The sequence below is a fragment of the Capra hircus genome, chromosome 4 (assembly GCF_001704415.2).
Source record: "Capra hircus breed San Clemente chromosome 4, ASM170441v1, whole genome shotgun sequence".
Lineage (NCBI taxonomy): Eukaryota > Metazoa > Chordata > Mammalia > Artiodactyla > Bovidae > Capra > Capra hircus.
This window is the reverse complement of record NC_030811.1, coordinates 100012200-100023504: the sequence shown is the minus strand read 5'-3', so window position 1 is coordinate 100023504 and position 11305 is coordinate 100012200. Positions and strand designations below refer to the sequence as shown.

The window sequence follows — 11305 nt, the reverse complement described above, 5'->3', positions numbered from 1 at the left end:
AATTGATACATGTATATTTATGATTGAATCACTTTGCTGTACACCTGAAACCATCACAACATTGTTAATCAACTATGAAAGTGGGGTTTCCCTGAAACTCTCACAACATTTTTAATCAATTATACTCCAGTATAAAATGAAGTTTAAAAAAAACTTCATGAGTTTATTTGAGCAGAAGTTGGTTGGAATCAGACAGTGCCAAACTGGAAGTAGTTAAGAATGCTCCATGGATAGGAGCTCTGGAAGAGACGCTTCTACAGAAAAGAGAGAAGCAAAACAAAGAGATTATTGATTGGCAGTTGCTTAAAGCCTAAACTGTGATTGGTTGACCTTGGGTTTTGATTTCTTAACCTTGAGGCATTTACAGGCTTAGATTTTGGTTTGCTTACATCGCTGCCATGGCATTAGAGCCATCTCAGCCTAATGATTCATGTTGTTTAATTAGTTTAACAGACTCTAATGCAAATTGGAAGTTGTCCTAGAAGTAATGCTCCTATTTTAATGCGACGCTTCAACAAATTCTAGATGATAAAAGTCACAGCCTGCTCTCAGTTGTACTGTGGGAAGTAGGAGCACACAGTGTCTTTCCTGTACCAAGGCTTGGGGAAGCATCAGCAGTTTTCCCACAGAAGGATAGCTCTGAGTCCTGGATACATGTGAGGCAATAGCCTGGAAAACTTAAAACACTAGGAAGAAGCTTAGAGCTAATTTTATTAGTTGGACTAGTGGGATTTAGTGTTACCATATAGTGGGAAAAAATATGACCTTGTTTTCTACTCATAGACTAGAGTGGCCATGTGTATAAGGGTTCTGTTATAGCATGGAGGAGGATCAAAGAGGACCCTCCCTTGTGGGCCTAGGTTCTTGGTAAGGCCACAAAGAAGAATCTGAGGTCTTACCTGTGGCAAAAACAAGTTTATTAAGTAAGGAGCAGAAATAACACCACAAGGAAGAGGTAGGCCAGGCCAAGAGAGGCACTGGCCCAGGAATGATGAGGTGTGGGAGTTTTCAAGACAGGACATTTACATATTCATTTAGGTGGGTATAGACTGACAGTTTTGATTGACAATTGCAAGTTACATAACAACAGGCTCTGATATGCATGCCTTTCCCATAATTCAGTCTATTATAATCATATGTATATATAGAATATTTATGACAATTAAGGAACTCCCGACTGCCTGAAGTCACTTGAGGACACAGCTGTGTTTTAAGGGCACATGTGCTAGAGTTCAAGAAGTTTCTGTGATTAATGTGTAGCACATCTGTGAGCTCTCTTGGGCTACACTAGGGTATGTCTGAGGCGGAGTTTAAAGTTTAGCTTGAGTCTTTTCTAGGCAACCCCTTGTTGCTCATGCCTAACTTCCTACCTAAGAGTTTCAGGTTTCTAATAATGCACTTTCGCACCATTTACTAAAAATTCTTACCAAAAACTATTCAGAGAAGTTATACAGATTGTTGCCCCTATTTTACAGATAGGGGCAACAGATATTTTACAGATAGAAAACAGAAACTTGGAAAATTGAAATTACTTGTCAAGAATACACAACAAGCAAACAACATACAGAGCTCTCAAATCCATAGATCTTTGGCCATAAATCCTATATCCATTCTATAATAAATCAGTCATCTTCACATTTTACCTACATCTCTATGTACTTTCTTACAGTTTTATTGAAATAATTCTTGTGTGTCTTGATTCTTATCATTCATTTATTCACCAGAATTTATTGTAAGTGACCTAGGTGTCAGTACTCCTGCTGACCTCTGGCTTCTTTACCCATGGAACCCAGGTCTCAGCTCTTGTTTAAGCCTCCTATTCCAAAGAGTGAAGAGGCTTCAAGCCTATACATCAAATCAAAGATTTCTTAATAGTGTCACCCAGGATTCAAAAGAGAGGGCCTATATTGCACATTTCACAATAAGTACCTCAGAAGTTCTCATTCATCCTTTTGTATCCTCCAGCCCTTTCAGTTTTTCATCAAAGACTGCCTGGCACACTCTTCCGCCTTCCAGTTCCCTTTTGGAAGGCAAGTTCCTCTCTTTGTAGCAAAATCCCTCTTCCTAAAACCTTGAAGCTAGGCAGCACAGGCTTCTAGAGGCTTGGTTTGAACCCTGAAATAGCTTTGCTAACTCAAGCATTCATAAAGAACAAAGAGAAGCTCTCTCTTCAAGGGATATTGTCACCAATAGAGGTTGAAGTACTTCCTACATGTGAATGGGAATTATCTCCCTGTGGGAAGATAACCATTATTCAGAGAGAAAGAGAAAATAAGAGAGAGAGATGGTGCAAGGAGATGGTGTGTGGAAGGTTGTTTGTCTTTTCTGGAAACTTGGAGGAATACCAGCCATGCAGCACTCCCCCCAGAGATGGGTCTCTTGTCTCAGTTTGCTCAAGCTGCTCTAACAAAATACCACAGAGTTGGTGGCTTAAACAACAAACATACTTCTGACAGTTCTGGAGCCTGAGAAGTCCACGATCAGGGTACCAGCAGATACAGTGTCTGGTGAAAACCTTCTTCCTTGTTTGCAGATGAGCTTCTTCTTGCTGTATCATAACATGGCAAAGTCAAACTCTGCTGTCTCTTCCTTTAAGGGCATTAATCGGCTCATGAGGGCCCCACCTTCATGACCTAATCTAGACCCAGTTACTTCCCAAAGAACCCACCTCTTAAACCATCAAAATAGGGGTTAGAATTTCAACATGAGAAATGGGGGCACAAAGATTTAGTACACCATAGCCTTTAACCCCAATTATCCCTCACTTCTCTCCGCAGGAGGTCTATGCAGACAACAGACCTAAGAAGCAAGAGAGGAGGGAAAACTTCTGAGGTAATCACGCAAATCTCTGCACAGATTGCTCAAACAGGATAAGACATGCAAGATAATATACCAAGTATAAACTGTTTCCCTCAAAAAACAATGCTCTGTAAGATTAAAAATTTAGCACATATCATATGATTTTTTCAGTTTCTTTTTTTCGTGCATTTAAAATTAACATTGTAACAAATTAGTTAATACTAGGCCCTGTAGTAAATAAATATTCAATCTTGTAAATTTAGTACCAATTGAACCATGCTAATGAGAACAAAGATAGTTTTCACTTTGTGCTTGAGCCAAGTTCTTTAAAAAAAGTTTTAATTTCTAAAATAAAAGTACTTTTCAATGTAGACAATTAATATAAACAATGTCAAAAGAAGATATATTTTAAAAACCACTCATAATCCTACTGTTAGGTAGTTAGAATAGGAAAAAGGAGTCCAGAAGCTGGTTTTAGAAAAAGCAGAGAAACCAGAGATCAAATTGCCAACATCCGCTGGATCATGGAAAAAGCAAGAGAGTTCCAGAAAAATATCTATTTCTGCTTTACTGACTGTGCCAAAGCCTTTGACTGTGTGGATCACAATAAACTGTGGAAAATTCTGAAAGAGATCGGAATACCAGACCACCTGACCTGCCTCTTGAGAAACCTATATGCAGGTCAGGAAACAACAGTTAGAACTGGACACGGAACAACAGACTGGTTCCAAATGGGAAAAGGCGTACGTCAAGGCTGTATATTGTCACCCTGCTTATTTAACTTATATGCAGAGTACATCATGAGAAACGCTGGGCTGGAAGAAGCACAAGCTGGAATCAAGATTGCCAGGAGAAATATCAATAACCTCAGCTATGCAGATGACATCACCCTTATGGCAGAAAGTGAAGAGGAGCTAAAGAGCCTCTTGATGAAAGTGAAAGAGGAGAGTGAAAAAGTTGGCTTAAAGCTCAACATTCAGAATACTAAGATCATGGCATCTGGTCCCATCACTTCATGGGAAATAGATGAGGAAACAGTGGACACAGTATTAGATTTTATTTGGCGGGGCTCCAAAATCACTGCAGGTGGTGATTGCAGCCATGAAATTAAAAGACGCTTACTCCTTGGAAGGAAAGTTATAACCAACCTAGATAGCATATTCAAAAGCAGAGACATTACTTTGCCAACAAAGGTCCATCTAGTCAAGGCTATGGTTTTCCCAGTAGTCATGTATGTATGTGAGAGTTGGACTGTGAAGAGAGCTGAGCGCCGAAGCATTGATGCTTTGAACTATGGTATTGGAGAAGGCTCTTATAAGTCCCTTGGACTGCAAGGAGATCCAACCAGTCCATCCTAAAGGAGATCAGTCCTGGGTGTTCTTTGGAAGGAATGATGATAAAGCTGAAACTCCGGTATTTTGGCCACCTCATGTGAAGAGTTGACTCATTGGAAAAGACTCTGATGCTGGGAGGATTGGGGGCAGGAGGAGAAGGGGACAACAGAGGATGAGAGGGCTGGATGGCATCACCAACTCGATGGACGTGAGTTTGAGTGAACTCCGGGAGTTGGTGATGGACAGGGAGGCCTGGCGTGCTCAATTCATGGGGTTGCAAAGAGTCGGACACGACTGAGTGACTGAACTGAACTGAAAAAACAAGGAAGGGAAAAGCCCGCCTAAATAGAACAAAGAAAGGTACTGGAGTACTGGAGTGAGAACCTCAGTAGAACAAACAGCACCCCTGGCTAGCCCGATTTACATAGGGCAGGCCCAGGGGGAGGAAAAAACACGTAAAAAGAGGAGCCAAAGGGCCAGAGTCTCTCTCCCACATGCGCTGTCTCTCTCTTTCTCTCTCTCACTCTCTTTCTCTCTCTCTCTTTGTGTCTTTTGGGTGGGCATGCCCTCACACCTGGAGGATGTATTTTCTAAATAAAACTGAGCTGTAACATGGAGCTATAACACTGTCCAAGAGCTGTGACATGCTGAGGGCTTTAACATCCATTACTACAAATTTTTGTTGTGATGAGACAGAATGAGGAAATTACACACTCCCCTGACAGTACTAGCATTAGTAAAGTAATGCTCAAAATTCTCCGACCCAGGCTTTAGCAGTACATCAACCATGAACATCCAGATGTTCAAGCTGGTTTTAGAAAAGGCAGAGGAACCAGAGATCAAATTGCTAACATTTTCGGGATCATCGAGAAAGCAAGAGAGTTCCACAAAAACATCTATTTCTGCTTTATTGACTATGGCAAAGCCTTTGACTGTGTGGATCACAACAAACTGTGGAAAATTCTGAAAAAGACACCAGACCACCTGACCTGCCTCTTGAGAAACCTATATGCAGGTCAGGAAGCAACAGTTTAAACTGGACATGGAACAACAGACTGGTTCCAAATAGGAAAAGGAGGACGTCGAGGCTGTATATTGTCACCCTGCTTATTTGACTTCTATGCAGGGTACATCATGAGAAACGCTGGACTGGAAGAAACACAAGCTGGAATCAAGATTGCCAGGAGAAATATCAATAACCTCAGATATACAGATGACACCACCCTTATGGCAGAAAGTGAAGAAGAACTACAGAGCCTCTTGATGAAAGTGAAAGAGGAGAGTGAAAAAGTTGGCTTAAAGCTCAACATTCAGAAAACTAAGATCATGGCATCTGGTCCCATCAGTTCAGTTCAGTTCAGTCACTCAGTCATGTCTGACTCCTTGCGACACCATGAACCGCAGCATGCCAGGCCTCCCTGTCCATCACCAACACCCAGAGTTCATCCAAACCCATGCCCATTGAGTTGGTAATGCCATCCAACCATCTCATCCTCTGTTGTCCCCTTCTCCTCCCACCCTCAATCTTTCTGAGCATCAGGGTCTTTTCAAATGAGTCAGCTCTTCGCTTCAGGTGGCCAAAGTATTGGAGTTTCAGTATCAACATCAGTCCTTCCAAAGAACACCCAGGACTGATCTCCTTTAGGATGGACTAGTTGGATTTCCTTGCAGTTCATGGGACTCTCAACAGTCTTCTCCAACACCACAGTTCAAAGGCATCAATTCTTTGGCACTCAGTTTTCTTCATAGTCCGACTCTCACATCCATACACAACCACTGGAAAAACCGTAGCCTTGACTAGACGGACCTTTGTGGACAAAGTAATGTCTCTGCTTTTTAATATGCTATCTAGGTCGGCCATAAGTTTTCTTCCAAGGAGTAAATGTCTTTTAATTTCATTGCTGCACTCACCATCTGTTGTGATTTTGGAGCCCAGAAAAATAAAGTTAGCCACTGTTTCCACTGTTTCCCCATCTTTTTGCCATGAAGTGATGGGACCAGATGCCATGATCTTAGTATTCTGAATGTTGAGCTTTAAGCCAACTTTTTCACACTCCTCTTTCACTTTCAAAAGGAGGCTCTTTAGTTCTTCTTCACTTTCTGCCATAAGCATAGTGTCATCTGCATATCTGAGGTTATTGATATTTCTCCCAGCAATCTTGATTCCAGCTTGTGCTTCTTCCATTCCAGCATTTCTCATGATGTACTCTGCATATAAGTTAAATAAGCAGGGTGACAATATACAGCCTTGATGTACTCCGTTTCCTATTTGGAACCAGTCTGTTGTTCCATGTCCAGTTCTAACTATTGCTTCCTGACCTACATACAGATTTCTCAAAAGGCAGGTCAGGTGGTCTGGTATTCCGATCTCTTTCAGAATTTTCCACATTTTATTGTGATCCACACCGTGAAAGGCTTTGGCATAGTCAATAAAGCAGAAATAGATGTTTTTCTGGAACTCTCTTGCTTTTTTGATGATCCATTGGATGTTGGCGATTTGATCTCTGGCTCCTCTGCCTTTTCTAAAGCCAGCTTGAACATCTGGAAGTTCACAGTTCACGTGTTGCTGAAGCCTGGCTTGGAGAATTTTAAGCATTACTTTACTAGCATGTGAGATGAGTGCAATTGTGCGGTAATTTGAGCATTCCTTGGCATTGGCTTTCTTTGGGATCAGAATGAAAACTGATCTTTTCCAGTCCTGTGGCCACTGCTGAGTTTTCCAAATTTGCTGGCATAGTGAGTACAGCACTTTCCCATCGCTTCATGGCAAATAGATGGGAAAACAGTGGAAACAGTGACAGACTTTATTGTGAGGGGCTCCAAAATCACTGCAGATGGTGATTGCAGCAATGAAATTAAAAGACACTTACTCCTTGGAAGAAAAGTTATGACCAACCTAGAGAGCATATTAAAAAGCAGACAATCCTCTCACCGAACGCCTCCAACGTGGTGTTCAGACACTTCGTAGAAGTTGGTCGAATGGCCTACATCTTCTTTGGGCCTCATGTCAGGAAGCTGGTCGTGATTGTAGATGTTATTGATCAGAACAGGGCTTTGGTGGATGGACCTTGCACTCAAGTTAGGAGACAAGCTATGCCTTTCAAAGGCATACAGCTCACTGACTTCATCCTTAAGTTCCCACACAGTGCCTGCCAGAAGTATGTCCGGGAAGCCTGGGAGAAGGCAGATATCAATGCAAAGTGGGGCAGCCACAAGGTGGGCCAAGAAGATTGAAGTCAGAGAAAAGAAAGCGAAGATGACAGATTTTGATCGTTACAAAGTCATGAAGGCAAAGAAAATGAGGAACAGACTAATCAAGATTGAAGTTAAGGAACTTCAAAAGGCAGCTCTCCTGAAAGCTTCTCCCAAGAAAGCCCTTCCTGCTAAGGGGCAGCTGCAGTAGCTGCTGCTGCTGCCAAGGTTCCAGCAAAAAAGATCACCACTGAGGGTAAGAAGGCTCCAGCCCAGACGGTTCCTGCCCAGAAAGCTGTAGGCCAGAAATCAGCTCCTCCTCCTAAAACTCAGAAGGGTCAGAAAGCTCCATCCCAGAAAGCCCCTGCTCCAAAGGCATCTGGCAAGAAAGCATGAGTGCATAAGAGGCTATTCAAATCAGAATAAAAGTTCTTTTTGATGTGCTGGCAAATTAAAAAAAAAAAAAAGGCAGAGACATTACTTTGTCAACAAAGGTCCATCTAGTCAAGGTTATGGTTTTTCCAGTAGTCATGTATGGATGTGAGATTTGGACTGTGAAGAAAGCTGAGTGCCGAAGCATTGATGCTTTTGAACTGTGGTGTTGGAAAAGACTCTTGAGAGTCCCTTGGACTGCAAGGAGATCCAACCAGTCCATCCTAAAGGAGATCAGTCCTGGGTGTTCATTGGATGGACTGATGCTGAAGCTGAAACTCCAACACTTTGGCTACCTGATGTCAAGAGCTGACTCATTTGAAAAGACCCTGATGCTGGGAAAGATTGAGGGCGGGAGGAGAAGGGGACGACAGAGGATGAGATGGTTGGATGGCATCACCGACTCAATGGCCATGAGTTTGGGTGAACTCTGGGAGTTGATGATGGACAGGGAGGCCTGGCATGCTGAGGTCACAAAGAGTTGGACATGAATGAGCGACTGAACTGAACTGACACTACCATGAAAAAATGTCTAACTGTATTATTTTTGATGCAAACTTTCTTTCTTCAAGAAAGGAAATTTAAAGGGATTTAAATAAAGAGAAATTAATCTGTCTCCCTGAAAGCTGACTGTGGTGACAGCATCAGGATTCAAGTTGGAAAGTCATGACAAAGAGGTTGTTGGATTACTTTTTCCTTCCTAAAGATTCTCCTTTTGGAATTCTTTGTAAATTCCTTAAGGGACAGAATCAAGTTTTATGAGTTTATATAATCTGAGCCCTCTTTATTTAAAAAATATATATATAAAATTAGGCATACAAAAGTGAGAAATATTTAGAAAGAAAAAAATCACAATTGTAGTACTTTTATTAATAATTCCCTCACTTCTAAAATACATTTTCATGCATTTTTAGATGATAGTTTTTGAGTGCCTCCTCACAGAAAGCAATATTATAACACTTAAAAAACAGAATATGAAGATAATTCAATACTTTAGCATAGGTGACTGAAATGTTTTATTATTAATAATAATTTAGAAAAATTTATTTCAGTTTCACTGTTTACCACTAGTGCTATCACATAAAGGTTTAGGATTCCTGTTTCCTTTGTTTGTAGGCTATAAAGCTAGGTCAAATTTTTACAGACTAGCTTTTGAGTATGTCTATTTTTAGACCAATTTTTCATCCATTTCCACACTTCCAGTGTTAGATGTTGGACATGTTTATATAGGTTCTGACTCAGGTGCTAATATCCTTGTGACATGATTTAACAGAGAAGGAAAAATCTGACTTCATATTGGATCTATTTCTTTAGCTCTAAACCTTTTGCTCTGTTGCCTGTGCTTGGTCATGTTGACTCTGCACCTCTCTAGAATGTTGCTTTTAACCTGAAATATGCATGATAGCCCATTCTTAAGGCTCTGACCTTTAAAGGTATAACACTTTTCCATTCATAGAGAAAGTTGTAGAACAGTAAATAACAACTGTTTTGTTGGAGGTTTACAGCAAGATTGTAACCAAACCTACATGAACAGCTACAAAAACAAAGGATTCTGGCACCAAGAAGTTTGCAACAACCAGCCACACCCCCTCCTCTGGTAGTATAAAGAAGCCTGAATTTTAGCTGGGATGGGAAGATCCCCTGAAGTAGCACATAGAAACCCACTCCAGTATTCTTGCCTGGAGAATCCCCATGGACAGATGTGCCTGGTGAGCCAAGTCCATAGGGGTCTCAAAGAGTCAGACACAACTGAGCGATTAAGCACAGCACACAAGATGGTTCTTTGGGACACCAGTCCACCATCTTCTTGGTCTGCTGGCTTTCCAAATAAAGTTGCTATTCCTTGCCCCAAGGAATGTAGGAAGCAGAAGGAGTTTGGACATCTGATAATGACACCAGCCGAATTGGTATGTTGGATGGTAGAAAGCCATTCCTACATAGAGACAGCTAGCTCTTATGTAACTATTCATGTAAGAGACTGTGAATCACATAACTATACCATATTAAACTTAATCTCAGTGCATCACCAACTCAACTTGTTTTTAGACGTATCTCACAAATTGCTGCGTCACTCCAGTCCCACTTAAAATGAGGAAAGTACAAAGAAAACACTTCCACTTTCTTTAACTTTCACAAAGAAAACAAAGTGAAGGGAAGCCAGTCTTAGTAAATTGCAGATAAAATATTTTGCTTTTGCAAGTTACCAAAAAACCTGTGTTCACACACATTGCCATGGTCTCTTACAAGGCCTTGGAAGTAAATAGCCAGTGATAATAAGAGGCCCTGAAACTTCTGTTTCATTGGCTTTTGGTAAATCTACCTCTGCCTGGAAAGTTGTGTTTTATTTTTTAAAAGCTGGTGTCCTGAAATTTCTCCCTCACCTAAAGCTGTTAACTCTTCACAGACATTGAGCTGTGTGACACTAAGCATCCGTACAACTTAATGAACACTTGAGCAAGTAAAGAGATCTCTTCCCATATCAAACATTAAGTATTTCAGCTTATTGGATTACTAAATTTAATAATGGATTTAAATTATAACATATTTACATTCAGTTCAGTTCAGTTCAGTCACTCAGTTGTGTCCGACTCTTTGTGACCCCATGAATCGCAGCACTCCAGGCCTCCCTATCCATTACCAACTCCTGGAGTCTGTTCAAACTCATGTTCATTGAGTCAGTGATGCCATCCAGCCATCTCATCCTCTGTTGTCCCCTTCTCCTGCCCCCAATCCCTCCCAGCATCAGAGTCTTTTCCAATGAGTCAACGCTTTGCGTGAGATGGCCAAAGTATTGGAGTTTCAGCTTTAGCATCAGTCCTTCCGATAAACACCCAGGACTGATCCCTATGTTTACATGGTATTTAACTTTTCAACATACATTTCCATAAAACACCATGGCTATTAACAAGATTCACTGTCAACAGTGAAAATCTGGATAATACATGTAAATATGGATTAGTAAAAAGACCCATCATCTCACTTATTTACATAGAACAAAACCTACATTTACCTACACTATGGTGATTTAATGTTGAAGAAGACACAGCAGGAACCACAACCCCTCCGCCATGTAAATGTGTCATTCTGTATATACAGACTACCTTGATAACAAAATATAGATTAGATAAATTGGATTTAAAACTATAGTACATGATTTTATCTTTGTAAATATGCCATTTAAACAATTTTAAACATTATTTAATAATGTCTTTTATTACTTCACAGATTTAGTTATTTTATTATATAACCTAGTTACTAATGTAAAAGTTAAAGTAATATTCTTGTATTATCTATGAAAGAACAACACAATAATTAATCACAAAAATATCTGTATTTTGGTGATGAATTATGACCCAAAGATAACTAAGAAGATGTGTATTTTTGTCTTTCTATACATATCCTAAAAATTATTATAACTAGAACAATTTCAAAAACATATACATGAAATATTAAAATGAGATTTCTTATAAACAAAGACACAAGAAGTATTCTTATTTTTAAGTGCAGTTCATCCCAATAGATCAATAATGTGTCAGTTAATCAGAAAA

General features: G+C 40.3%; 1 pseudogene; it reads left to right on the top strand.

The window, feature by feature from the left end:
• Positions 821 to 7764, top strand: LOC102186741 (annotated as a pseudogene).